This window comes from Saccopteryx leptura, chromosome 3 (genome assembly GCF_036850995.1).
Source record: "Saccopteryx leptura isolate mSacLep1 chromosome 3, mSacLep1_pri_phased_curated, whole genome shotgun sequence".
Lineage (NCBI taxonomy): Eukaryota > Metazoa > Chordata > Mammalia > Chiroptera > Emballonuridae > Saccopteryx > Saccopteryx leptura.
This window is the reverse complement of record NC_089505.1, coordinates 225,895,245-225,920,837: the sequence shown is the minus strand read 5'-3', so window position 1 is coordinate 225,920,837 and position 25,593 is coordinate 225,895,245. Positions and strand designations below refer to the sequence as shown.

General features: G+C 39.2%; 1 pseudogene; it reads left to right on the top strand.

The window, feature by feature from the left end:
• The first annotated feature begins 1,416 nt into the window (after positions 1 to 1,416).
• On the top strand, positions 1,417 to 16,511 carry LOC136398425 (heterogeneous nuclear ribonucleoprotein A3-like; annotated as a pseudogene).
• The last annotated feature ends 9,082 nt before the right edge of the window (positions 16,512 to 25,593 follow it).

The window sequence follows — 25,593 nt, the reverse complement described above, 5'->3', positions numbered from 1 at the left end:
TGGGGTGATTGGTAACAAGCACATGGTGTGGTGGAGGGTGGGTAGATGGGGGGGGCTAGAGTTTGCGGGCCTCTGCCTGAGGCTGGAGCCTCCCCAGCCCTTTCCCCACCCGCAAGTCCTGTGATGCCCCTGGACCTGGGGGGCTCCCCAGCTGTAGCACTTTCCTCAGGCACTGCCCTGGCTTTGATGCAGTGCACCACCCTCACTGCTCCCCTTCCCCCCTCTACTCCATGTCCCACTGCCTACTGCAAACTCCACCACACTTTCTGCCCACCACTGAGAGACCAGGGCTCTCCCACCAAACCCCAATATGCTCTCATTTCTAAATAACATTTACAAACCATGTTGGGTGTGTACAAGCCCATGTGTACCTCTATAGCACTTTGAAACTGCCTCCCACAGAGTATAAACTCAAAAATATTTTATGAATGAATAAATGATCACAGCAGTGATTTGTGTAATGTAATAATTACTAAAGGGGATCTTATAGGGTGTCCAATTTATAACCCCATTACAATAAACTCAGTCCTGGAATTTACCAGATTCTTTTGTTTATTACATTATTTTTCATATGCTTTCATGTTTAAGAAATTTTGTATATATGCATCTAATAATGAAGGTAATAACTCTTCTGTGATTTCACCTTTGAGTAATTATTTTCTATCTGAAAGGCGTTTCAAACTAAACTAGTCAATCAAGTTCTATTACATTGGTAAAATTCTGACTTATGAAGTTCCAGAAGGATTAAAGGACCTGCTTAGACTTAATGATAAGATGACAAGAGAGTGAGGATGCACCTGCAGACCCCACATTCCCAGGGTGGAGGGCAGCTCACTCCTATAGGCTGTCTCCCTGGCCCAAACCACCTGGTGCTCTTCATTCCCCACAGAAAGTCCCTGTCCCTCCCCAGAGTGCAGACCATGGTTAGATTCAATTGGATTGTCCAGGCACCCACACAGTAGGAAGACCGAGTTCCGAAAGAAGGGATTTAACCTGCTTTTAAATTGCTTAAATAAGGTCAGAACCATTTGCATGATCAGACACACACACACACACATACACCACATACACAGTCACCCGAGGCCAATATTTTGCAAGGGTTTGTCATCATGAAAACGTTCCATTAGTGGAAGCCTCATTTTTGAGCAACAAAAGATTATTTTCTCTGCATATTCTTGGAAGCAGTAACAACAGTAGGGCCAGGCACAGAGAACATTGGGCGACTAGACAGTTCCCTGGAGCACTCTGAATTCTGGAGACAGCACTGTTGGCACCGTTCCTCCAGTGGGAGCAACTCCCAGCCCCACCCACCACTCAGCATGTCACTGCACTTCAGCAGTTATCACAGTCTCCTTCCCAACCCCTCAACTGCCCTCAGGCCTGTGGGCTGAGTCTTAGCACGAGAGGACAAGGAACATGACCTGCACGGTGCACCAGTCTGGAGTTCAGCCCTCACCCCTCCAGGGCGCAGGGTCAGACCTGGGGAGACCAAGCTACAATGGTCATGAGGAACAGGCCCTGTGGAACACAGATGTGACATAAGTCAGCCCAGGACCGAATGACAGCTGGGGCAACACCACGGTCAAGTGCTTATCGCAGGTTAATCTGTCTGATCGTTCTGCAGCTTCTCCCTCTGCACAAGTTCATGACTTACTTCCCTTTCCATATAACAGCCAAGCTTCCATTAAACTTTAGCATCATATTTCCATTAACTCTTATTTATTTATTTATTTATTGTGTTTACATAGATTCTAGTGTCCTCCCAAATGCATCTCCCACTCCCCTGTATTCCCCTCAACATCCCTCTTGCCCCCCTCTCCACCTCGTCCTCCCCCCTTCGCTTCAGGATTTGATTTCTGCTCTCTATAATGCTGTGTCATGTGTATTTAATTTCACCAATTTCTTTCCCTTCTCTGATCCCATCCTCTCATCCCCGTTCCCTCTGTTCGCTTTCCCTCTGGACCCTTTAATCCCACATCTGTCTCTATTCTGTTCCTCAGTTCAAACTGTTCATTGGATTCCTCAAATTAGTGAGGTCATATGGTATTCTTTCTCTGCCTGGCTTATTTCACTTAACATAATAGTTTCCATGTCCATCCATGTTGTCACAAAAGGTGAGATTTCCTTCTTTTTCATGGCCCCATAGTATTCCATTGTGTATATGTGCCATGGCTTTTTAATCCACTCGTCCACTGACAGACACTTGGGCTGTTTCCAGATCTCGGCTATTGTAAACAATGCTCCCATAAACATGGGGGTGCATTTCTTCTTTTGAATCAGTGATGTGGTGTTCTTGGGATGTATTCCTAAAAGGGGTATGACTGGGTCAAAAGGCAGTTTGATTTTTAATATTTTGAGGAATCACCATACTGTTTTCCACAGTGGCTGCACCAGTCTGCATTCCCACCAGCAGTGCAGGAGGGTTCCCTTTTCTCCACCACCTCACCAGTACTTTATTCTGTGTTGTTTTGTTGATGAGTGCCATTGTGACAGGTGTGAGGTGATATCTCATTGTGGCTTTAATTTGCATTTCTCTAATGATTAGTGATATTGAGCATTTTTTCATATGCCTATTGACCATCTATATGTCCTCTTTGGAGAAGTGTCTATTCATTTCTTTTGCCCATTTTTTGATTAGATTGTTTATCTTCCTAGTGTTGAGTTTTGCCAGTTCTTTATAAATTTTGGTTATTAACCAAATTTATCAGATGTATTGTAGAATATGTTCTCCCATTTTTATTTTGTTCATGGTGTCTTTAGCTGTGCAAAAGCTTTTTAGTTTGATGTAGTCCCATTTGTTCATCCTGTCCTTTATTTCACTTGCCTGTGGAGATAAATCAGCAAATATATTGCTGCGAGAGATGTTGGAGAGCTTACTGCCTATGTTTTCTTCTAAGATGATTATGGTTACATGACTTACATTTAAGTCTTTTACCCATTTTGAGTTTATTTTTGTGAATGGTGTAAGTTGGTGGTCTAGTTTCATTTTTTTTTGCAGGTAGCTGTCCAATTTTCCCAACACCATTTGTTAAAGAGACTGTCTTTACTCCATTGTATGCTCTTACCTCCTTTGTCAAATATCAATTGTCCATAAAGTTATGGGTTTATTTCTGGGTTCTCTGTTTTGTTCCATTCATCATATAGAATAACAGGCATATAGCCTGTTTTTTTGCCAGTACCAAGCTGTTTTGAGTACAATGGCCTTGTAGTATAACTTGATATCAGGAAGTGTGATACCACCCACTTTATTCTTCTTTTTCAAGATTGCTGAGGCTATTTGTGTTCTTTTTTGGTTCCATATAAATTTTGGAATATGTGTTCTATATCTTTGAAGTATGTCATTGGTATATTAATAGGAATTACTTTGAATTTATAAATTGCTTTGGGTAATATAGACATTTTAATGATGTTTATTCTTCCTAACCATGAGCACGGTATATGCTTCCACTTGTTTGTTTCTTCCTTGATTTATTTTATCAATATTTTATAATTTTCCAAGTACAAATATTTAACCTCCTTGGTTAAATTTACTACTAGGTACTTTATTTTTTTTTGTTGTTGCAATAGTGAAGGGGACTATTTTCTTAATTTCTTTTTCTGACAGTTCATTGTTGGTGTATAAAAATTACTCTAATTTCTAAGTATTAATTTTATATCCTGCCACCTTGCTGAATTCATTTATCAGGTCCACTAGTGTTTTGACTGAGACTTTAGGGTTTTCTATGTAGAGTATTATATCATCAGCAAATAATGATAGTTTAACTTCTTTTCCAATTTGGATGCCTTTTATTTCTTTTTCTGTTCTGATTGCTGTAGCTAGGACTTCCAGAACTATGTTGAATAAGAGTAGTGAAAGGGGGCACCCCTGGCTTGTTCCTGTTCTTAAGGAGATTGCTTTTAATTTTTGCCCATTGAGTATGATGTTGGCTGTGGGTTTGTCATAGTGCCCTTTATCATGTTGAGGTATGTTCCTTGTATTTCCACTTTGCTGAGTGTTTTGATCATAATTGGGTGCTGGATTTTATCAAATGCTTTTTCTGCATCTATTGATATTATCATGTGGTTTTTCTCCTTCCTTTTGTATACGTGATAAATCATGTTGATTGATTTGTGAATATTGTACCAGCCTTGCTTCCCCAGAAAAATCCCACTTGATCATGATGTATGATTTTTTTCATGTATTGCTGGATTCGATTTACTAATATTTTGTTGAGAATTTTAGCATCTAAATTCATCAGGGATATTGGCCTATAATTTTCTTTCTTTGTATTGCCTTTGCCTGGTTTTGGAATGAGAATTATGCTTGCCTCATAAAAGGAGCTTGGAAGTCTTCCCTCCACTTGACTTTTTTGAAATAGTTTAAGAAGGATAGAAGTTAGTTCTTCTTTGAATATTTGGTAGAATTTGCCTGTGCAACCATCTGGCCCAGTGCTTTTGTTTGTTGGAAGTTTTTTGATAACTGTTTCAGTCTCATTTGTTGTAATTGGTCTGTTTAGGTTTTCTGATTCTTCCAGATTGATTTTTGAAAGATTATGTTTCAAGGAACTTTTCCATTTCATCTAGGTTGTCTAATTTTTGGCATACAGTTCTTCATAGTATTTTCTTACAATCCTTTGTATTTCTGCTGTGTCAGTTGTTATTTCTCCACTCTTATTTCTAATTTTATTTATTTGAGTGCTCTCTTTTTTTTTCTTGGTGAGTCTGGTTAAAGGTTCATTGATCTTGCTTACCTTTTCAAAGAACCAGCTCTTGGTTTCATTGATCCTATGTATTGTTTTTTACCCTCTATGTCCTTTATTTCTCTGATCTTTATTATTTTCTTCTTTCTACTTCCTCTGGGCTTTACTTGCTGTTCTTTTTCTAGTTCTTTTAGATGCAGGGTTGTTTATATGAGCTTTTTCTTGCTTCTTAAGGTATGCCTGTAATGCTATGAACTTCCCTCTCAGGACTGCTTTTGTTGTGTCCCATAAATTTTGTGTTGTTGTGTGTTCATTTTCATTGATTTCCAGGAAGTTTTTAATTTCTTCTTTGATCTCATTGTTAACCCAGTCATTATTTAATAACATGCTATTTATTTTCCAAGTATTTGCATGTTTTAATGTTTTTCTATTGTAGTTGCTTTCTAGTTTCATGCCATTGTGATCTGAGAAGATACTTGATATGATTTCAATCTTCTTAAATTTGTTGAGACTTGTTTTGTGTCCTAACATATGGTCTATCCTAGAGAATGTAGCATGAGCACTTGAAAAGAATGTATATGCTGCTGATTTAGGGTGAAAGGTTCTGAAGATATCTATTGAATGAAGTTGATCTAGTGTGTCTTTTAAGGCTGCTGTTTCCTTGTTAATTTTCTTTCTTGAGGATCTATCTAGTAACGTTAGTGGAATATTGAAATCCCCTACTATTATAGTGTTGCTGTTGATCTCACCCTTTATGTCCATTAAAGTCTGCTTTATATATTTAAGTACTCCTATATTAGGTGCATAGATATTTATAATGGTTATATCTTCCTGTTGGATTGCTCCCTTTATCATTATGTAGTGACCTTCTTTATCCCTTACTATAGCCATTGTTTTAAAGTCTATTTTGTCAGATATAAGTCTTGCTACCCCAGTTTTTTTTCCATTTCCATTAAATATTTTTTTCCATCCCTTTACTCTCAGTCTATGTGTATTTTTGTTTTGAGGTGGGTCTCCTTTAGACAGCATATGTATGGGTCTTGTTTTCTTATCTACGCAGCTACCATCTTTTGATTGGAGCATTTAATCCATTTACATTTATGATTGTTATTGATATGTAGTTGTTTATTGCCATTTTATTCTTTGAATCTACATTTCTCTAGATTTTTCCCCCCTTTGTTCTGTTTACAACAGGACCCTTAACATTTCTTGCAGCATTGGTTTGGTTGTAATGAATTTCTTGAGTTTCTTTTTGTCTGGGAAGCTTTTTATTTTTCCTTCAATTTTTAAAGATAGCCTTGCTGGATAAAGAAGTCTTGGTTGTAGGCTCTTGTTTTGCATTACTTTAAATATTTCTTGCCATTCCTTTCTGACCTCAAGTGTTTCTGTTGAAAAGTTGAATGTCATCTTTATGGGGGATCCTTTGTAGGTGATTGACTGCTCTTCTCTTGCAGCTTTTAGTATTCTTTCTTTATCTCTTAGCTTTGGTATTTTGATTATGATGTGTCTTGGTGTAGATTTCTTTGGGTTCCTCTTTAATGGAATTTTTTGTGCTTCTTGAACTTGTGTGACTTTTTCCTTCATCAATTTAGGGAAGTTTTCAGCTATGATTTCTTCAGTCATGTTCTCTATTCCTTGCTTTTTTCTTCTCCTTCAGGAACCCCTATTATGTGGATGTTGTTTCTCTTTATGTTGTCACAGAGCTCTGTTAGTGTTTCCTCAGACTTTCTGTTTCTTTTTTCTTTTTGCTGTTCTGCTTTCATGCTTTTGCTTATCTTGTCCTCTAAATCGCAGATTAGATCCTCTGCTTCATCTAACCTGCTTTTAATTCTTTTTAGTGTGTCTTCATTTCTGATATTGTGTTTGCCATTTCTGTCTGATTATTTTTTATGATTTCAATGTCCTTTTTGATGCCTATTATCTCTTTGTTTAGGTGCTCATTATGTTCATCTGTTGTTGCTCTAAGATCCTTGAGCATCCTAACAATCATTATTCTAAACTCTGTATCTGGTATCTTGGTTATTTCCATCTCATTCAGTTCTTTTTCTGGGGATTTCTCTTGCTGATTCATTTGAATTGCATTTCTCTGTCTTCCCATTTTGTCTCTGTATAGACTGCTCCTTTGGATGTGTTGTTTGTGTAGCTACTTGAGTATAGGGTTGGTGTCGTCTGCCACCAGCTTTCAGTTGTGTTATTTCTAGATCTTCTTGGGTTGGCCTCAGCTGTTGTTTATAATCTGCTGTGGGCTACTTGTCTGCTACTACTGCTCTTTTTGCTATTTGTGTCAGTGTTTTCTATGCCTTAGCTACGTCAAGTGTGAGGAGCCTTTCCTTAAGATACCACTCTAACTAGGGTTGTTACATCTTGAGCTGATGCTCTCCACATCTGGCCACTGGATGTACCAGGCCTGGACCTCCCTGGTCAGAACCTGGAGCAGACCAGTGGGCGTCATTGCTTATGACTGACCCTTAGCACCCTTCTTGGAGCTACAGGCGAGCCAGAATTTGTGGCTGCCTCTGCTGGGCCCTGATGCCCTTGTAAATATCAGATGCACTTCTAGGCTGCCTTTTATCTATTCTTGGCCAGTGTGTGTGACCTCTCAATTCCCAAGGTGTAGTCTTTCTGCCGGCCCCCCACTGCCGCTGCCTCCTTGGGCACTCAGGCACTGGCACTGCCAGGTGTGTGGGTTTGGGGCCGTAACTCGGGCTGCCCGTGGGCACGGGGGATGCCTCATCTCACCAGGTTCCACCCCCCGCAGGCTCTTGTGCTGCCTCTCTAGGCTCTGCCCCTCACCGTCACCACACAGGCCACCAGGTTGTGCTTCCTGCGGGCACACGAGTTGCCTCTCCAGGCTCCACCTCCTGCTGACATGCAGGCTAAGTGCTGCAGCCACTGCTGCAGCTGGGCCCTCCTGCCCTTCGGAAGGTACTCAGCAGTTTGGGAGGTGGTGTAGCCCAGACCTCAGCACTCAAAACCTGTGTTCCTGATGTGCACCCTGCTTCTAAGCATCTCTTTGCACTGACTGGAGCAGGAGAGCCTCTGGTGGGCAGGGTAATTGTTTCCTTTTACTGGCTTAGTTCTCCCAGGAAAAATAGTCACTTTAGGTTTGTGAAGTGACCCAGTACTGAGGTCAGGGTGGCTGTCCCCCACAGTCTCTCCCTGTGCCCCTAAGACTACACTCTCTTCTCACTACTTCAGTCCTCTCAGTGCTCCCCTGCTCCTGGAGCCCTGGGTAATTGGCTGTGAATGAGGTTTTCTGCATGGTACCTTTAAGACAGAGCCTGGGTCTGAGAGTTCTGTCTCCCTTTTGAAAACTGTAACCCGGCTCTTCTTTCAGCTAAATACTGTCCGTATACCTCCTCTAGTGTCTGGGGCTCAAGGCTGGGGTTCCGGTCCTGGGACTGAGGACCCACAACTCTCTGGGCAACACTCCCTAGAGTGAGAGACTCTCTAGGCTGCCTCTCACTCCTGAAAGCGGGGCAGCCCTTTCTGCGTCTCCGCCCTTCCTACCAGTCTCAGTGTGGTTTCTTTGGTGATGCTTGGTTATAGATTCCTCTTAGTTTAGTCCAAAGCTAGTTTTTCAAGGTGATTGTTCCTATGTTAGGTTGTAATTTACTTTGGTTCTGGGAGGTGGGAGTTGTAATGTCCGCCTATTCACCATTTTCTCTCTCCAATCACTGTTTTTTAATTGACATTAGACTATTTACAGTTAAATTACTGACATTTAAGGCTGAAGTATGCCATTTTATTATTCGTTTTTTGTTTGTTCTCTTTTTTTCTTATTGCTCTGTTTCTCTTTTCTTGCTTTCTTGTGGAATACTTGAACATTCTGTAAAATGCCAATTTGATTTATTTATAGTGTTTTTGCCACATACTCTGTATATTTTTCTTCACATTCATTCTAGATACTTCAATATATATACATATATAATTTGTCAACTCTACTTCGAAAGAAGTATAGAAACCTTACTTCCATTTAGGTCCTTTTGTCCTCCCTACTTTTAAAATAAAATTATCTTAATTTTTTTCTCTGTATATATTGACTGTCAGATATCAGGTGTGTGTGTGTGTGTGTGTGTGTGTGTGTGTGTGTGTGTGTGTGTGTGTGTTTGTGTGTGTGTGTGTATGTGTGTGTTTTCTTCTTAAACAATAGAAATTTATCTTCTCATGTTCTAGAGGCTAGATGTTCCACATCAAGGTGTCAACAGGTCGGTTTCTCCTGAGACTCCTTTCTTTTCCTGTGGATAACTGTCTTCTTTCTCCCTGTGTCCTCACATGCCTTTCCTCAGTAAGTGGGTGACATTTTTTTTCATCAGCCATCAAATGTGATTTAGAATCATGGGGAGAAAGATAGTTCACTACACTGTGATTTCTGCCCATGCTGGTGTTCTAATTTCCTTTCTGGAGTTCCAGGCCCCTTTCTATTATTGTTGTCTTTGTATCTGGAAGCTGTCTTTAGCTAGTCTCTCAGGGTGCATCTTCTAGTGGCAAATTCTCTTAGGTTTCTTTGTGAGACTGCCTTTATTTCCCCCTCATTCCTGAAGGAAATTTTTACTAAAGATAGAATTCACAGTTGACAGTTCATTTCTTTTAGTATTTGAAAAACATTGTGCTGCTCCATGGTTTTAGATGAGAAACCCACTGTAATTAGCATTAGTGGTCCTTTAAGAAACACATTTCTATCTTGCTTTCAATAGTTGCTCTTTGTCTTTAGTTTTCTCAAGTCTAGTTATGGAAAGGATTTCTTTGGGGTTACCCTGTTGGGGATTTTCCAGCTTCTTGAATCTGTAAGCTGTGTCTCTTGCCAGGTCTGGGAAGTATTCAGCCACTGTTTTCTCAAATGCTCTCCAGCCCTGCCCCCTTCTGTCCTGAATCTTCAGGGACGTGAGTGCTAGCTTATTTGTGGTTCCCCCAGAGGCTTCTAAGACCATTCATTTTATGTTTCCATATATCTTCTCTCCAGTGTTCAAATTGGGTATTTTCTATTGTTCTGTCTTCAAATTCACTAATTTATCTGTCATATTCATTCTGACATTGAACCTACTCATAAAGTTTTTAATTTTAGTTATTATGTTTTCCAGTTATATAACTTTCATTTGGTTCTTTTTTTAATGTTTTCTATCTCTTTGGTGAGATTTTCTGTTTATTTTTTTTTCTTCATTTGTTTCAAGTGTATTTGAAGTTGATCACTAAAGCTTTTTTATGATGGTTGCTTTAAACCCTGTCAGAATATTCCAGCATCAATTCATCTTCATTTGGGCATCTATTGGCTGTTTTTTTTCTCACTCAAATTGTGACTTTCCTGGTTCTTGGGTAACTCTGGGTGTTGTTTTGTCAGACATGCACCTACTCAGGTTTAGTGAGTAGGTCTTGAATACTTCCATGGGCTGTGGTTCCAGTGACCATTTGGGGAACCCTCACAGTGCTGTGCTGGTCAGCTTCACTCTCACAGTGCTTCTGGAGCTCATTCCTGTCCCTGTGGTGCCGACCCAATGGGATGTTCTTCCTGGGACTGGTGGGTTCAAGTGGAGGTGCCAGTAGCACCTTCCATGCCTATACCCAGGGCTGCCCATTCAGGTAGGGCCTGTGTCTCCCAGAGAGTGAAGCACTTCCCTGGGCTACTCTCCACTGCAGGGTGGGGGCCAGGAGACACAGGGCTGGGAGGTTCTGGGGACCATGAGTGGCATCTGGTATTGGGCTCAGAATTTTCCATTTTCTGCTATTAAGATATAAGAAAATGTGCCTGACCAGGTGGTAGTACAGTGGATAGAGCATCAGACTGAGACACAGAGGACCCAGGTTCGAAATCATGAGGTCGCTGGCTTGAGCAAGGGTTCACTTGGTCTGCTGGAGCCCTCTGGTAAAGGCACATATGAGAAAGCAATCAGTGAACAACTAAGGTGCTGCAACAAAGAATTGATGCTTCTCATCTCTCTCCTTACCTGTCTGTCTGTCCCTATCTGTCCCTCTCTCTGTCTCTGTCACAAAAAATAAAAAAATAAAAAAATATAAGAAACTGGAAACCTCACGCTTACTTAAATCCTGAATATCAAACATTTTCAGAGGTTTCCCCTTCTGACTTTTTAGCTAAAGTAGTCTCAATGGGAAAACCAAACTTTTAAGGACAAAAAAAATACATGATGTCACTGGAAGGTAGTAACCGTGAACAAGGTAAGGATTGTAGATGATGCTACGTTCTGCATAAAGTACTAGCTAAAGGAATGGAAGTGGGAAAGAAAGCAAATCAATCAGAATATCCACAGTGGATGTGGGGCTGAGCAGAGAGCATTTGGAGGCATCTAGGGCAGTGGCTGCTTCAGGCCCAAGCTGGCCCCCACCGTCTGATGACTGAGGGCCACTTTCCATTAAGCCAGATTCGTTTGAGCTGGATGCTCAGCAAAGCTCACCCCAATTCTATGTCCAGTTCTCCAGTAAGTTCAACATAATACCATATATCATATAAAAGGCTGCACAGAGACTCTGTATGAAGCCTGGGAGGACAGCTTAAAGTCTCTTGATCATATAGTCGACAGGATGACAGTAATGTTTAAGAAAGAGTCATTCTTCAGAAGAACACAGTAATTACATAGAAAATCATACTTATTGATAGTAGGTAATAGACAATTATTCTGACAGTTTACTGTTTTGAAAATTGGATCTGTTTACGAGATACTAACCTGTGGTGTTTTGTAAAAAATACTAATTGTTAATATAAAGTAAATTAGTTTATAATTTAATGACTGGCCTAATTTTGTGTCAGATTAAAGTGTATATTTTTCATATATATATTTTATATTATTTTTCTACATTTTATATTGCAGTTACCCTTTCTAAGCATTGAAATTTTATTGCAACCTACTGTAACCAAGGGCTACCTTTAGCATTCTTATTCAAAACAGAGGCTAAGAAAAAAAAAATCTATAGAATTCTCACTTATAATTTTAGTTCATGAGCCTTGAAGAAGTCAGAACAACTTGGAAGCCTGACCAGGAGGTAGCGCAGTAGATAGAGCATCAGACTGAGACACAGAGGACCCAGGTTCGAAATCATGAGGTCGCTGGCTTGAGCAAGGGTTCATTTGGTCTGCTGGAGCCCTCTGGTAAAGGCACATATGAGAAAGCAATCAGTGAACAACTAAGGTGCTGCAACGAAGAATTGATGCTTCTCATCTCTCTCCTTACCTGTCTGTCTGTCCCTATCTGTCCCTCTCTCTGTCTCTGTCACAAAAAATAAAAAATAAAAAAATATAAGAAAGTGGAATGGACAAGGATGCGGAGGACCCAGGTTCGAAACCCCAAGGTCACCAGCTTGATCACAGGCCCATCTGGTTTGAGTGAGGCTCACCAGCTTGAGCCCAAGGTCACTGGCTTGAGCAAGGGATTACTCGGTCTGCTGTAGCCTCCCCACATCAAGGCACATAAGAGAAAGCAATCCTGTCTTCTGTCTCTGTCACAAAACAAAACAAAAAACTTGGAAATGATGCTGAAGTTACCTACTAGAAACACTTTGACTTGTGACCTTTGTCTTATAAACATTTATTCTAATTTTTTCATATTTTTATGTACATTATGTTAGAGACCTAAAGTAGAAAGAAAAGTCATTTTTTAAAATCTATCAAACAGAATCTTTGTTGTAGATAGAAAATAATCTATTTTAAATTGTGTGTATTTGAGAATGACTTCCATTAATTCATGTTGATTTATAGAAAGTTTTTGTTTTTCTTAATCTCCTTTTTGTTCTCTTTAATGATGATGAGGACAGTGCTGATGTTAAGTTGACTTTTTAGGTAATATTATTTCCATTTTGATATTATGTCTACTATTTTATTTCATCTTTACAAGAATCTAACCTATAATCCTCCTACTATCACTTACAAGGTTGTTGGGCTGTCTGAGAAAAGGGTTCATAGAGCTGTTTGACTTTCCTGAGGTTACGATTAATCCAGTCTCTGGCCATTAATTTTGCTTGTTCAGAAGTGATTTTATAATTTTATTGTGGAAAATTATCACAGTCATTATAATAAGCTAGTTGAAAACAACTATTTACACTGTGAGATTTTTGTTTCTATTATAAAGAACAAGCTGGCATTTAAATCTGCAATGGAAGTATTGAAGGAAGTCATCGAAAATAGCAAGAAGTAAATTCATTTAAATATACTTTTGATTAAGGGAAACTTCATATTGCCATAATATATTGGAAAAAAACAGTTTTGTATTGTTTTTCAAGCCTAGATTTCTAGGTGTTCAATATGGAAGTCTAGAGCATCATTTCTTTATTAAAATGTATCATTAAAATTTCTAATAGCTAATATACTCACTTGCTTCACAATCAAAAGATACAAAACAAATGTCCAAATAGTAAAATCATACTTTCCCTGGCTAGAACATAAGCTCCATGAAGTTAGCAATCTCTGTTTTGTTTATTAACAATTCTCAAGTGCTTTAAAGAGTGCTTGACATATACAGTGGTACCTTGAAATATGAATTTAATTCGTTCTGTAACCGAGCTCGTAAGTCAGTCAACTCGTATATCAAACTGCCAATATTGGACCCAAGTGCCAATGAACCAACTAGTGGCAGCTTTCTGAATTATGACTCGTATCTCAGAATTTTGCTCAGATCTCGAACAAAAATACGACCAAGTCACAGCTCGTATCTTTAAAAAATCATATGTTGTTTTTGATATGTAAAGACACATGCAGCCCCATGTTCATTGCAGCATTGTTCACAGTGGCCAGGACATGGAAACAACCAAAAAGCCCGTCAATAGATGACTGGATAAAGAAGATGTGGCACATATACACTATAGAATACTACTCAGCCATAAGAAATGATGACATCGGATCATTTACAGCAAAATGGTGGGATCTTGATAACATTATACGAAGTGAAATAAGTAAATCGGAAAAAAACAGGAACTGCATTATTCCATACGTAGGTGGGACATAAAAGTGAAACTAAGAGACATTGATAAGAGTGTGGTGGTTACAGGGGGAGGGGGAAAAGGGACAGGGAAAAGGGGAGGGGGAGGGGCACAAAGTAAACTAGATAGAAGGTGACAGAAGACAATCTGACTTTGGGTGATGGGTATGCAACATAATTGAACGACAAGATAACCTGGACTTGTTATCTTTAAATATATGTATCTTGATTTATTGAGGTCGCCCCATTAAAAAAATAAAAATTAAAAAAAAAATCATATGTTGGTCTGTTTGTATCACAAGGTACCACTGTATATATTAGTTCAAGCTCAATATATGCTTCTTTAATGACTAAAACAAAAAAAATAGTAAAATATGTAAGAAATAGTACCACCACTTCACTCCTGTATCCCCAGCCATCCAGTTCCCTTTCCCAGAATCAACCAATGTCATCAGTTTCTAATGTACTTTTCTGAGAGATTGTATACATATGCAAATAGTGCAAATATAGACACCCACACATTTTGTCCTTTTACCTTTATGCCAGTGATAACATACTATAGTCACTCTTCTGATTATTCAATTTAAAAGATGTAACAATATACTCAGGATAGAAAGCTCAATTGATTGGAGCCTTGTCCAAAAGTGCAGAGGTTGCTGGTTCGATGTGTGGTCAAGGCACATACAGGAACAGATTGATGTTCCTGTTTCTCTCTTTCTTCCTCTTTCACTAAAGTAAATAGAAATTTTTAAAGATTAATAATACCTTTTAGATATTGTTCTATATAACTGTGTGAGGAGCTTAATTCTTTTGCCATGGCAAAATGCATATTAATGGTTAGTTATTCTATGAGAATAATAAAATCATTTTAATAATTATAGTATTCAACACTTGATGCTATAAAACTTCACAAAAAAATGCCTTTAATTAGACATCATAAAAGGTTATTTCTTGGCCCTGGCCAGTTGGTTCAGCAGTAGAGCGTTGGCCCAGCATGTGGAAGTCCCAGGTTCGATTCATGGTCAGGGCACACAGGAGAAGCACCCATCTGCTTCTCCACCCTCCTCCTCTCCTTCCTCTCTGTCTCTCTCTTCCCCTCCTGCAGCCAAGGCTCCATCGGAGCAAAGTTGGCCCAGGCACTGAGGACGACTCCATGGCCTCCACCTCGGGCGCTAGAATGGCTCTGGCAGCAATGGAGCAACGCCTCAGATGGACAGAGCATCGCCCCCTGGTGGGCATGTTGGGTGGCTCCTAGTCTGGTGTATGCGGGAGTCTGTCTGACTGCCTACCCACTTTTAACTTTGAAAAAATACAACAACAACAAAAAAGGTTATTTCTTGCTCCTGAAAAAAATAGTCCAGTAGGGTGCCTGGATTGCATTCCGATTAGTGGCTTAGGCACACACACACACACTCTCTGACTAATGGCATCCCTTTAAGTCGCCCTGGGTTCCCAGTATTGAGCCAGCTGGTGAGTCAAGAGAAAGGACATGAAGAAGACACATTCGTCACCTGCCGTGGGGCAGGCATGGCATACCTCCCTTCAAGTCAGCCATCGATTTTGTGTCTACTGTATGCTCAGCACTGTACTAGGTTCTTTGGAGGATTAAAGGAAATATGGGATAAAATTTCTCCTCTTAAAATAGTTCTAATTCTTGAAAAGTGTAGCTGAATACCACATTTCATATCCATCTTTGTTTTTAACATATTTTAATGCTATTAATATTTTTAAACTAATTGGTTATGAAAAATAGCTTGTGGATATAACAGTCCAGATAATTGTACACACATATTGAGCTGGGAGAGGCGAGTCGGGTCACAAAACCGAGGTAGAACTGCTGCCGGGTCGCCTAGCCCGGCTCCACCATAGCGGCCGCCATGAGGGGAGGAGGCCTTGACCACAGGAACCAGAGCAGTTGAGAAAGCTGCGTATTGGCTGCCTGAGCTGAGAAACTAAAGATGAGAGTTTAAGAGAACATTTTCAGACAGGGGGCACAATCACAGACTGGGTGGCGAGGAGAGCCCCCACACCAAGCGTCCCCGGGCTCCGATCTGTGACTTCCGGTCATGTTGAAGCGGTGGCGAGGACCGCTCGGGGTTGGCGGTGGGCAGCGGGAGTGAGAGCTGCTTCTGGAGAGGATTCTGGAAAGCAAGTGCCAATCTGACAGTGAGGGCATTTCTGTTGGTGGTATTAAAGAAGATACAGAAGAATACAATTTGAGAGACTACTTTGAAAAGTACGGCAAGATTGAAACTAGAGGGGTTAAGGAAGACAGGCAGAGTGGGGGGAAAAGAGGATTTGCTTTTTTAACATTTGATGATCGCGATACAGTTAACATTGTTCAGAAATACAATATTATGAGTGGGCATAATTGTGAAGTAAAACGTCCTTTCAGAACAAGAAACGCGGTCTGCTGAATGCAAAGAGGCCTTGAAGGTAGATCTGGCTACTTTGTGGGTTGTGGAGGAAACTCAGGAAATGGTGGTATAACTGGTCGTGGTGGAAAGTGTGGTGGAGGACACTATGGTGGTAAAGGTGGCATCAGAACTAGTTATGGAGGAGGTGATGGTGGATCTACTGAGTTTGGAGGAAATGGTGGCAACTATGGCGGTAGTCCTGGGTATAGTAGTGGAGGAGGCTGTGCTGATGGCGATGGACCAGGGTTTGGAAACCAAGGAAGTGGTATGGTGGCAGTGGTGGAAAATATCATGGTTACAATGAAGGGGGAAATTTGATGGTAGCTGTGGTGGTGGTGGGAACAATAATGATTTTGGAAATTACAGTGGACAACAGGAATCAAATTATGGACCTATGAAAAAAGGAGTTTTGGTGAAGAAGCTCAGGCCGTCCCTATGGTGCTGGGTATGGATCTGGTGGTGGCAGTGGTGGAGATGGTGGTAGAAGGTTCTAAAAACTCAGCAGAGAAGGGCTACAGTTCTTAGCAGGAGAGAGAGAGAGGAATTGTCAGGAAAGCTGCAGATGACTTTGAGACAGTCGTCCCAAATGCGTTAGAGGAACAGTAGAAATATGTCACAGAAGGAACAATGACCCATAGTCAGAAAAGTTACCGCAGCTTACACAGGAAACCCTTCTTGTTTATGGCTGTCATAGCCACAAACTGCAGCTATTGATTAATGTGATGTAGTGTCAATTAGATGTACATTCCTGAGATCTTTTATGTGTTGTAGCTTTGTCTTTTTCTTTTCATCACAATAGTTATATTGCCCTGTAAGTTGTGGTAGTGGTACCAGGAATAAAAAGTTAAGGCATTTTTAACTTTTCCCAAAAAAGATAATTGTGTATATTTGATCCCTAATGGTTTGTGGCTTAGTTTTAGCTGACCAGAGCCCTGTCTTAACACTGTTTGCTTGTTCCTCTGGCTTTGTTCTTCAACTGTGTCTTTTACTTTTTCCTCCTAAATACAATATTTCATATATGTTTTTTAGGTTGTGTTTGTTAATCATGTGTTTCAAGTTTTCTATATCATTACTCTTTTGTACCTCTTGGCCATCTGTTTGTCTTTGTTTATTTACATACTCTGCCCATTTTTTAATCAGATTGTTTATTTTCTTTTGCAATTGAAGTAGCTGTATGGGTTCTTTATATATTTTGTATATTAACCCCTTATCAGATACATGATTTGGAAATATTGCCTTTCATTTGATGGGTTGACTTTTCATTTTGTTGATGGATTCACTTTCTTTTTTTTTTTTTTTTTTTTTTTTTTTTTTTTTTTTTTTTTTTAATAAATTTTTATTGATGTTAATGGGATGACATTAATAATTCAGGGTACATATATTCAAAGAAAACATGTCTAGGTTATTTTGTCATTAAATTATGTTGCATACCCCTCACCCAGAGTCGGATTCACTTTCTTGATAATATGCTCTCATGCACAAAAGTTTTACATGTTGATGAAATATAATTTATCTGTTTTTTTCTTCATTGCTTGTGCTTTTAATTTTGCATCTAAGAATGCATTGCCAATACCAATATTATGAAGTTTCCACACTGCTTTTTTCTATGACTTTTGTTCTAAACCATATATACATATTCTACGTTTTTTTGTTTCACACTGTCTTAATCATTGCAACAAGTTTTGCTATCTGGTAGTTAAGTCCTCCAAATGTCATTATTGGAACTGTTGCTGCTGTGGCTGTTGCTGCTACTACTAGTGTTAGTACTTAATCATTTTCTTCTTCAAGATTGTTTTGGCTTTTCTTAACTTTTACACTTCTATTTCAATTTTAGATTCAACTTGTCAGTTCTCCACCTCAATATATACACACTCCTGCTGGAATTGTGATTGGAATTGTGTTGATTTATACACTGGAGATAATATTCACCATTTCAATACCACCTTCTATTACATGAACATGGTATCATAATCCTGAATGTTTGAATTCATGAAGATGGTATATGTCCTAGGCAGTATTCAGTTTCTTTGGGTAATGTTTCTTAAATTTTTGTATAGAGATGTTGCTTATCTTCCTTAAGTATGTTCCTAGGCATTTTATGTTTTTTGATGCTATTGTGAGTAACATAGTGTTTATTCATTTTCTAATTGCATATTGTTGGCATATACATATAAAGTTACTTCTTTTTTATATTGAGTTTGTATCTTGAAATCTTGTTAAAACAATTTTTCATCCTGTTAGTTAATTTTTGTGTTCTTTTGGGTTTTCTCCCTTTACAATCATGTCATTTGTTCATAATGACACCTTCGTTTTTTTCTTTTCCATTCTTAATGCTTTTTATCCTTTTTCTTCCTCTTGCATTGACCAAAACATTGAAAACGATAGAAGTTGTGCCTGCCAGTGAACATTTTTAACTCGTTTCCAATATTGTGGGGAAGATGAACTAATAGTAACTAAGAAAGGACTTGAAAACTTTCTCTAAATGGCATATAAAGAACAATACACTGAACCCAGTTCTGACATATATTCTGTCAACTTCATCTTTTAATAGAAATAGTCTGTTTACAGGTAATGTAAATAATCATTTGGGTTAATTTGTCATCTGATTTTTATTTTTCAGTTTGTTCTCATTTTCATATTTATTTTTCTCTTCTTCCTTACCTTATTTTTTTTTTTATGCACATGCTTGTGCAAGAGAAACTGACAGGGACAGACAGATAGAAATGGAGAGAGGTGAGAAGCATCAATTCTTCATTGTGGCACCTTAGTTGTTCATTGATTGTTTTCTCGTATTGACCTCACTGGGAGCGGGGGCTATCGCTGAGCCAGTGACCTGTTGCTCAAGCCAATGACCTTTGGGCTCAAGCCAGCGACCATGGGGTCATGTCTATGGTCCCATGCTCAAGCTGGCGACCCCACACTCAAGTTGGCAACTTTGGGGTTACCGAACCTGGGTCCTCAGCATCCCGGGCTGATGCTCTAGCCACTGTGTCACTGCCTGGTCAGGTTTCCTTGCCTTATTTTTGATTAATTTTTTTATATTCCTCTTTACTGGCTTGTTTTACAATTTCTCTAGAGATTACAATATGCTTTGTTGATTTACTGAAGGTCAGTATAATTAGTCTGTTTTCAACTTTCAGGACAGCAGATTCAGGGTTCTAAGGAGCCTTAGAATACTTTGATTCCCTTTATTTCCTGATGATTTTCATGTTCTTGTTCACACAGGACCATTGTCATTGTTATTTTATACAATTAATATTTATTTAGGTTTACCTACATATTTGACTCTTTTTCTTGTTTGTCAGTCCTTTAGTCTATGTGATGATTTCATTTCTACCCAAATAATTAAAATAGTATTTCTTTTAGTGTGGGTTGCTGCTAGTGATTTCTTTATTTTTGTTTGTCTGAAAGTATGTTTATTTTGCCTTCATTTTTTGATGGATATTTGTAGTGGAATAACCCATTGCATGGCCTTGGATGGGAACACAGCCAACAAGAAAAGAATGTTTTGCCAAGAAAATTGTTTTGTGACTTGAAGGCGGGTCACTGAAACAGGTCTATGTGACTGAAGGCAGTTGCTGGGCTTTTCTCAGTAAAACATTCTCATATGATTTCTGTACTTTCCAAGGTTATCCCTTAAGATAAGGAGAGGAATGTTATGGGATCCATAGAAACAATAGCAATTAATGCCTTCTGATATTATGTTGTTACTAAGCTATCTTGCAGGTGCACTCCATGTATCTTTAAGTAAAAGTTACACTTAATGTTATGCCAGTTTCTCAGTAAACGAGCTTTTTGAAGTCTTGTGAATAAAATTAGGGCACAGCGTTAACTCAGGGCCATTTGCCTGAGCGATAGGTGGTCCTTTGCTAGTCCTTGATGATTTCGTCTGCTGATCTCTCTCTCTGCGTCCCCGACTCACAACAACAGATATTATTTCCAGATTTAGAATTCTAGACTGATATATTTCTTCCCCTCCATAATATTTATATGTGCTGCTGAAGCGAGCACGTTCCCTTCTGTGATTTAAACATATTATCCCATTAGCATTTTTAAATCATTTCTCTTGAAGTCAGCTGACAGTCTAGTTCCTTTGCAGATTTTCTGTCTTTATGTTATGAATGCTTTTAATTCTTTCTATTTTGAGTTGGTTTCTAATTTTATTATAATGTGTCTGGGTGTGTTTTTCTTTATATTTATCCAAACTTGGGGCTTGTAGCTCTTCTTGAATGGAGAGGATTTATTTGTCTTGCATAAGTTTTAAATAATTTGCAGCAAATTAACTAAAACAAAGTTGATTCACGTTAGTCTTATGTGTGAAGCGATAGTGTACCCATGGCTACTGATAAAGTTCATTTATGCCACTGTAATTTTTACGAATTTCAACAAGGAAGAAATGCTACAGAAGCATGTCTGTCACATCCACCATATTCCCTGGACTTAGCACCCTCCGACTATCACTTCTTTTTGTCCTTACAAAATTTTTTGAAGGGCAAAAAATTCAAAATTGAAGAAGATATCAAACAAGCACTGGTTCAATTTTTTACATCAAAAGATACAACATTTTTCAAAAATGGGATATACAAATTGCCCTCACGCTGGCAAAAAAATCATTAATAATAATGGCAATTATATTATTTAATAAAGTTTATTGACGGTAAGAAAAATTTGTATTTTGTTTTATTCCAAAAACAGACAGACTTTCTGGTAGACCTTATATTTCCTCTCTGATCTTCATTATTTCCTTCTTTCTACTACATCTGGGGTTTACTTGCTGTTCTTTTTCTAGTTCTTTTAGATGCAGAGTTAAGTTGTTTATTTGAGCTTTTCTAGCTTCTTAAGGTATGCCTGTAATGCTATGAACTTCCCTCTCAGTACTGCTTTTGCTGTGTCCCATAAATTTTGAGTTGTTGTATGCTCATTATCAGTTATTTCTAGGAATTTTTTTTATTTCTTCTTTGATCTCATTGTTAACCCATTCATTATTTAATAACATGCTATTTAGTTTCCAAGTGTTTGAGTATTTTTCAGTTTTTCTGTTGTGGTTGATTTCTAGTTTCATGCCATTGTGATCAGAGAAGATGCTTGATATGATTTCAATCTTCTTAAATTTGTGGAGACTGCTTTTGTGCCCTAATATGTGATCTATGCTAGAGAATGTACCATGAGCACTTGAAAAGAATGTCTATTCTGCTGCTTTAGGTTGAAACGTTGTGAAGATATCTATTAAATCCAGTTGATCTAGTGTGTCTTTTAAGTGTGCTATTTCTTTGTTAATTTTCTTTCTTGAGGATCTAACTAGTATGTTAGTGGAATATTGAAATCCCCTACTATTATAGTATTGCTGTTGATCTCGCCCTTTGTATTTATCAAAGTCTGTTTTATATATTTAGGTGCTCCTATATTAGGTGGGTAGATATTTATAATGGTTATATCTTCCTGTTGGATTGCTCCCTTTATCATTATGTAGTGACCTTCTTTATCTCTTACTGTAGCCTTTGTTTTAAAGTCCATTTTGTCTGATATAAGTATTGCTTCCTCAGCTTTTTTTTCATTTCCATTTGCATGAACTATTTTTTCTATCGTTTTACCTTCAGTCTATGTGCATCGTTTGTATTAAGATATGTCTCTTGTAGACAGCATGTGTATGGGTCCTATTTTCTTATCCACGCAGCTACCCTATGTCTTTTGATTGGATCACTTAAACCATTTACATTTAAGGTTATTATTGATATGTAGTTGTTTCTTGCCATTTTATTCCTTTAAGCTGTATTCCTCTTTTGCTGTATTCTCTTCCCCCTTTGATCTGTCTACAACAGGGTCCTTAACATTTCCTGCAGCATTGGTTTGGGTTTTTGTTGTTGTTATTGCTTTTTTATCTAGGTAGGTTTTTATTTCTCCTACAATTTTAAATGATAGCCTTGCTGGATAAAGTAGTCTTGGTTGTAGTCTCTTGTTCTGCATTACTTTGAATATTTCTTGCCATTCCCTTCTGGCCTCAAGTGTTTCTGTTGAGAAGTCAGATGTCATCCTTATGGGGGCTCCTTTGTAGGTGATAGATTTTTGTTCTCTAGCAGCTTTTAATATTTTCTCTTTATCTCTTAGCTTTGGTAGTTTAATTATGATGTGTCTTGGTGTAAATTTCTTTGGGTTTCTCTTTAAAGGAATTCTCTGTGCTTCTTGAATTTTTGTGACTTTTCCCTGCATCAGTTTAGGGAAGTTTTTAGCTGTGATTTGATTGAACAAATTCTCTATCCCTTGTTCTTTCTCTTCTTCTTCAGGAATCCCTATGATGCAGATGCTATTTCTCTTAATGTGGTCACAGAGCTCTCTTAAAGTTTCCTCAGACTTTATGAGTCTCTTTTCTTTTTGCTGCTCTGCTTCCATGCCTTCATTTATCTTGTCCTCTAACTCGCTGATTCAATCCTCAGCTTTATCTATCCTGCTTTTAATTCCTTCCATTGTGATCTTCATTTTGATATTGTATTTGTCATTTCTGATTCTTTTGTATTATTTCAATGTTTTTTTTAAACTTGCAAATCTCTTTATTTAGGTGTTTGTTATGTCCATGTATTGTTGTTCTTAGATCTTTGAGCATCCTAACAATGATTATTTTAAACTCTGCATCTGGTAATTTGGTTATTTCTGACTCGTTCAAGTCATTTTCTGGGGATTTATCTTGGTTCATTTGAGTTGTATTTCTCTGCCTTCCATTCTGTCTATGTATAATAAGTGTGTGGCTACTGGAGTTCAATGGGTGTGGCCTCTGTGTTTCCTAGGTGTGGTCTATCTACAGGCCCTACACTCCTTCTTTTGCTGCTGGCACTCCTTCTTTCTGGTGCCAGCCACTGAGGCAGTCGCTCTGGTTTCCACCTCTCTGTGTTCATGTGCGCAATCTACAAGCCTCACAGGTTTGGCCTTCACCACGCCACCGTGGTTAGGGCTGCAAGCCTAGGCACCACAGGTAGGGCCTCACACACCTATGCTTAGCTGCTGGTCTCTGCCTGTTTCCAGGTTTTGCCCCGCCCCCACAGACAGAGCTGAGCTCGTGCATAGGCTGCAAGCCCTACAGGCTGGGCGGTGCTCTGCATCTGTACTCAGCTGACTGGTCTCTGCAGTTCCTTGGCTTTTGCCTTTTCCCTGTGGGTGGGATTGCAGGCAGGACCACTCTTGCTCATCCGATCTGCAGCCCTGTTGGACTACTTTCATGCACCCCTTCCACTCTTGCCAGGTAAAAGTGAGCTCACGCCAGGCCTCAGTTGTAGCTGGCCCAGCTTCTGCCCCTGCCGATGGGACCACGTTTCCACGTCCTGCCACCATCTACCCTCCTGTGAGCTCTCAGCAGTTTGGAAGGGGGTGCTGCTGCTCAGACCTCAGCACTCAATTCTGTATTCCTGAAGTCTTCCTCCTTCTAAGAAACTCTGCTCTGAGTGCCATGGGAGAGCTTGTTTGGCTTGTGTCCTGCTTCCCTTTGCTGGTATTGCTGGTTCCAGGGGAAATATTCACTTTAGATTTGGGGGTGACTCTCCCAGGGGTTCGGATGGCGGTCCCTCAAAGTCAGTGGTGTGAAAGAGGTTTTCTGCACAGTCCCTTTAAGAAGAATCCTGGTTCTGAAAAATGTCTCTTTATCACAAACAGTATCCTGACTTGTTTCACAGTGAAATACTGTCCATATGCTTTTTCTAGGCTCTGAGGCTGCAGGCTGGAGCTTTGTTCCTGGGTCCCAGGACCCTCCCCTCTCTGCTTCCCGCTATGCGAGTCACTCTGGGCTGCCGTTTGCTCTGGGACCTGGGCAGCCCTCTCCACATTTCCACTTTTCCTACCAGTCTCAGTGTGGCTTCTTCAGTGTTCCTTGGTTAAAGGGTCCTCTTAGTTTAGTCCAAAGTTGGTTTTCCCAGATGATGGCTCTTAAAATTAAGTTGTAATCCACTTTGGTTCTGGGAGGTGGAAGTTGGTAGGTCCACCTACTCCATCACCATCTTGCCACCCCCTTTCATCTTCTCTTAAGCCCATGTATTGAATTGGTAATTGCACTTATATATTTTAATTTGATCATTTCCTTATTTTTATTATAGCTTTTATTACCATTCCAGAATTCTGTATCTTGTCATTTCATCCTTGATCATCTTTTATTATGTTCAAGTTTGTTTGTTAGCTGCATTATCTATATTTCCTGGGCACTTTTCCCCTGATTTTGGTCGTCTTGCCTTATACATATTATTTTTTATTTTTTTGGAATCTCTCTGAAGTGAGAAGTGGAGAGGCAGAGAGACAGACCTCACATACGCCTGACCAGGATGTATCCAGCAAGCCCACTAGGGGGTGATTCTCTGCCCATCTGGAGTGTTGCTTTGTTGCAACCAGAGCCATTCTAGGGTGTGAGGCAGAGGCCATGGAGCTATTCTCAGTGCCTGGTCCATCTTTGCTCCAGTGGAGCCTTGGCTGTGGGTGGGAAGAGAGAGATAGACAGAAAGAAGAGGGGGAAGGGTAGAGAAGAAGATGAGCACTTCTCCTGTGTTTCCTGGCTGGGAATTGAACCTGAGACTTCTACATGCCAGGTTGATGCTCTGCCACTGAGCCAACCGCCCGGGGCTACACATGTTATTTTTGATTGAGTCATTGGCTTTGTGTACTGAACATTGTAGAGATCACTTGAAGCTCTGGATAATTTTATAATTCTTCCATAATAGATTTATTTCCATTTCTGACAGGCAGCTGAGCTATTGTTAGATCACCTTCCTCCTACAAAGAATGCAATGATTGGAAGCTGGGCTTCAGTTTTTGACAAGCTGATTTTTTTTCTGGTCACCTTTATGTCCAGGGTGTGTTTGTTTGTGTTCATCCAAAAGGCTAGTGTGTTTAATAAGAGTCCTACTCCTTATTGGGTCCATCCTGTGGCAGGGATGAAGGCTTTGTTCAGCCTCTCAGCCTCTTCCATTGTCAGAGTCATCTCTAGTGTATATGAGAAAAGCAGCCAAACACCCAGCTCAAATCTGATTTCTCTCTCCTTTTGAAACTTTGCCAATTCTTACAGATTTTTGTAGCTCATAATTGCCTTCACACTGATGTTTTAAAAATACTTTGTCCAGCCTTTCTGTTTGTTCCAATGAGAGGTTAGGTCCAAGACAACCTAGTTGGTTCTCATAAAAAACAGAACTCACTTTCACCTCTTTTAACTTCAAAATTCAGGGTTTTTTTTTTTGTTGTTGTTGTTGTTATGTTTGATATGTACAAAGGAATATATGTACCCATGAACTATTGGCTCCTGGTTTTTACTCACCAAACATTTTTTCTACTTTCTTTCCTGCCTATGTCACCTCTTGTTGAATTCTGGACTTATTATTTCCGAACTAAAGCAGAACTCCACATATATCTCTCTAAACAGCATACTTGTTTAGTTTTGCTTATTCTTGAGGTTCATAAGAGTTACATTATGCCATATATCTTTAGGGTGGCTTGTTTTTATCATTACACATTTGTTTCTTAGAATAATCCTTTCATTAAATCTAGCTATCATTCATTCATTACTTTGTTTTATATCATTTGCCAAATAACTCATTATTTATTCTCTTAGTG